At 39.3% G+C, this 4,483-nt stretch overlaps 1 long non-coding RNA gene across 2 annotated transcripts in view; it reads left to right on the top strand.

Annotated features, from left to right (window-relative positions):
* LOC139168070 (uncharacterized) overlaps positions 1–4,483 on the top strand; it is a 126,968-nt gene that overhangs the window by 106,735 nt on the left and 15,750 nt on the right. The window lies entirely within an intron of this gene.

Genomic DNA, 4,483 nt, shown 5'->3' with positions numbered 1-4,483 from the left:
TTGTCTGTAAAGCTAGATCTTTACTTCTTATATATGCCTTTATATGTACACATAAGCAATCAGGTGACTTCCTCTAAAGCTTTCATTGGATATTATGGCTTTTGAATTTTCCAGTTAATACACTCTTGGTCTTCCACTCATTATTACAAAATCGGAGCAGTAAAAGTAACACGAAAACCTAAAACTCAATCAGATAAAATATTACTAAGTGTCATGTTGTATGTTGGGAGATAAAAAAACTCTGTAGGATACTTCAGCACATATCAGCCTAGATAGGTGTAAGATAGAGATGAACAACATTTACACTGTTCAAAAGAGACCATCAAAAAGCTAAAAAGAGAAAGAAAAAAGCAAAATAACTCCTCATTTGCAACCAACACCCAGATAAACAAGGATTAACATCAGGATTAGTATTAGACTAACAATCAAGCAGTAAACAATACTCCAATCAAGGAACTACCAACTCAGACAGTCAACAGCAAACAACAATCTTATCAAAAAGTACCAAGAAAACAACACTCCTCCCAATACTTAGGGCAGATTCCACAGATAGGTGTGACCAGGGGTGGGCTACTGCCCGGACGGGGAGGAACGCAGTGGAGTAGCAAAAATGGAGCTCCACCCCAGAGCACCCAAATTGTACTGAAATATGTTGCAAAAAATACATGAGCCATACACACAGCGTGGTAGGAAAAACATCATCAAAAAAGCACAACCAAGAATGTTCTTTCTGCGCTAGCTCAGGAAGCTCAAACTGCCCAAGGAGCTGCTGATACAGTTCTACAGAGGAATAATTGAATCTGTCATCTGCACCTCTATAACTGTCTGGTTTGGTTCTGCAACCCAACAAGACCGACATAGGCTTCAGAGGACAATCAGAACTGCAGAAAAAACAATTGCTGCCATCCTGCCTTCCATTGAGGACCTGTATAATGCACGAGTCAAAAAGAGGGCGGTGAAAATATTTACTGACCCTTTGCATCCTGGACACAAACTATTTCAACTCCTACCCTCAAAATGTTGCCACAGAGCACTGCACATCAAGACAACTAGATACAAGAACAGTTTTTTCCTGAACACCATCACTCTACTAAACAAATAGTTCCCTCAACACTGTTAAACTTTTTACTAAGTCTGCACTTCTATTTCTACTAGTTTTTTTTCTCATCACTCTTATCATCCTTTTCCTCCCAAGTTATATGACTATAACTTGTTGCTTGTATCCTAAGAGTTTAATATTGATTGTTTCTTCATTGCTTATTTGACCCATATGACAAACATGATTCTTGACAAATGTATCTTTTTCTTTTATGTACACTGAGAGCATATGCACCAAGACAAATTCCTTGTGTATCCAATCACACTTGGCCAATAAAGAATTCTATTCTATTATATTCTAAAAATTTTGTTAGCCCTTCTCTGGGTTTGACCCAGAATGATATTTGGGGATGCACGAATCCCAGCGACCAGTTAGGTCCCACAGAGTGGGCCTTCTCCGGGTCCCGTCAACTGAACAATGTCGTTTGGCGGGACCCAGGGGAAGAGCCTTCTCTGTGGCAGCCCCGGCCCTTTGGAACCAACTCCCCCCAGAGATTAGAATTGCCCCAACCCTCCTCGCCTTTCGTAAACTTCTTAAAACCCACCTCTGTCGTCAGGCATGGGGGAACTGAGATATTCTTTCCCCCTAGGCCTTTACAATTTACGCATGGTATGTCTGTATGTATGTTTGGTTTTTATAATAAGGTTTTTTTTAGTTATTTTAGTATTGGATTGGATTGTTACATTCTGTTTTTATCATTGTTGTTAGCCGCCCCGAGTCTATGGAGAGGGGCGGCATACAAATCCAATAAATAAGTAAGTAATTAAGTAATTAATTAAGTAAGTAAGTAAGTAAGTAAGTAAGTAAGTAAGTAAGTAAGTAAATAAATAAATAAATGTTTTTGTGTTTTTACCTTTATAATCTGCTCAGAGTCAATATGAGTGAGATGGACAGGAACATAAATTTGCTAAATATACAAATAAAATTTCTTTTTACTTTTGTTCCATTTGCTGGCCACTTTATTCTAATTTGTGCTCCCATCCTAGAAATGCTCCCTCTGACTGAAGGTACTGGTAAGTCAAACCCTTCTGAGTGCATGGAAACAGTTCTGGGATTTTGTACCAGAAATGTCCCTGTTCCAGATTTCTGTGGATGTAATTTGGTTAAATTTGAGGCCAAAGTTTGACATCAAAATCTGGAGTCTGAAGTGAGATTTGGAGAAACAAATTTGTTTCTGAGAAAATAGGATGGTAAAGAAAGGGTAAAGTATGTCTTGATGTATTTATACAAATAATAAAATTAAATATAACTAATGAAAAAACTGGCAATTCAGAACATTTTTGTCAATGTTCCAGGTAACATCCAAATTTAATCAAGTCAAGACATTCCTCAAAGTTCCAATTTATTTCCGGAGCCATCCTGGCACTATACCAGGGAATCCAAATCTGGGCTTCCCACCCAGTTGAAAATTCACATATCTTGCCCCCCCCCCCACAACATGTCATGTTGCCCACTCAAGTTGTGCCAGCGTGGCAACTCCTTCTTCTGCTTCCGCCCAGGTGGTGCACATATGATGGCCTTGAACTTCTTGAAAGAATGCTTTGTGGCTGCATCTGTTCCATCATGAAATCACCCCTCCCAAGTTTGCATAAACATCAGGCTTTCTAAGGATAGTGTGATAAGCTGTTGATTTATCACCAACTTCTGCACCAGCTTGACAGGCGGCTTCCCCTCAAGAAAAAATAATGTATCCTGCATTGAAGAGAGAGAGATCACAGGGGGTTGACAGGCTTAACCATCCTTCCCTCCCCAATGGAGACCCTTGGGCTTATCTGGATATTTGTCATATAATTGTTTAATTTGTCTGCTTTTACTTTATGACTTTTTATCCATGTGGATTCAGACCAAGGGTACCCCTTCCAATGAATGAGGTATTACAACTGGCTTCTAAATACTCGGGAGTCTAACATCTTTTTCACCTCATAATGCATCTCTCTTTGCATTACAAGGAGGGGAGATAGTGGTGGGGTTTGTGGCTTTAATTCAGATCTTGTCACTGGATTTAGTAAGCTTCAATGGAATACTGTAGTTTCCCCAATATTCTGGGCAATGCAAGCTGTTTGGTGACCAGGTTTATTATTTTGACTATAGGGAAGGGCCCTAAGAATTTTTTCCCTAGCTTTCTGCTGGGCAATCTCAATCGGATATATTTTGTGGATAGGAAAACTTTATCTCCCCCTGGGTTGGAGCAATCGGTGCTTGTCAGCTTGCTTTTTGTAGGCTTCAGCAGCATCGGTCAGTCCTCTCGGTGTTCCCCCATCCTTTCATTAAGATTTATATACAACCAGGAACATGGAAGTGGGTGCTTCCGTGGGTAGTCCTGGCATGGAAATGAACTCTTGGCTGCTGGTGACTTGGAAAGGGGTCAACCTGGTGCTGCTGTGAACGGTGTTGTTATACTTCTGCAATGGAGTCGGATGGAGGGGGGGGTTTGCTGGTTTTTAACTAAAGCATGTACCTCCAACATTAAATAGCTGTTGAAACATGTCATAATATGTGGATTTATATTGGATAGTTTTGGAGAAGTTCTACTATCCATATGTTCATATGATTTCCCTTTTCCACATGTACAGTAGAGAAATATGTGGGAGAGACCATCAGTCTCCCACTTTTTTGTTAAATGGGCTGTTGAGCCTTATGTGACACTTCAAATAAACCTGCTCTATCTCAACAGGAAGATTTGAGGAACTTCAGCAGTTATGGTTCACATTCCTTCTTGGCTGTTTATCTATTTTTTTCTTTCTACTCTGCCTTCTGCATTCTTAATGTCTTCATTCATTCTCTGATTTTTTTTCCTTACAAGTTTGGTTTAACCATTTGAATAACTGAGGAATACCAAACTTTCCTCTATTAATTTTAGCATACCAAAATTATTTAGTCAAAACATTAAGCTGACTGCTTAATGTTTTGACTAATAGTACTCTGCATATCTTGTCTTTTTAATTTAATTTTATTATACTGTCTTTTGGTTGGGTTTTATATCTGAAGAACATCTGAAATAGATAAGCCCAGAAAGAGGAAGAAATGGCCAACGGTTATTTCTATCTATTTATAGATAGAACTTTATGAGTCGCATAAGAATCTGATTAGGGTCAACACAGAAGTCTGTTGTAATCTAGACAAGCTCTTGTACAAATAGGAATTTCCAAAGTTTGTTTTTCCCCTCCTGCAAAACCCCTTTTGATTTATGACCTAGGGAATTTGGGGAATTGAACTCTATCATATGATGGGTATGCTGGCTGAGAAAGACTGCTTTGCTTTGTGCCGTGCCCTGCTGTGCCCTGCCCTGCAATTCTTGAGTGTTCTCCTCTCTGCAGATACAGGGAATTATGCCAAAATGGAGATGTAAGAAGGCCATTCGAAAACACAATCCCATTTACTATA

Source organism: Erythrolamprus reginae, chromosome 5 (genome assembly GCF_031021105.1).
Source record: "Erythrolamprus reginae isolate rEryReg1 chromosome 5, rEryReg1.hap1, whole genome shotgun sequence".
NCBI lineage: Eukaryota > Metazoa > Chordata > Lepidosauria > Squamata > Dipsadidae > Erythrolamprus > Erythrolamprus reginae.
The sequence above is the reverse complement of the archived record's forward strand: the minus strand, read 5'-3'. Positions and strand labels throughout refer to the sequence as shown.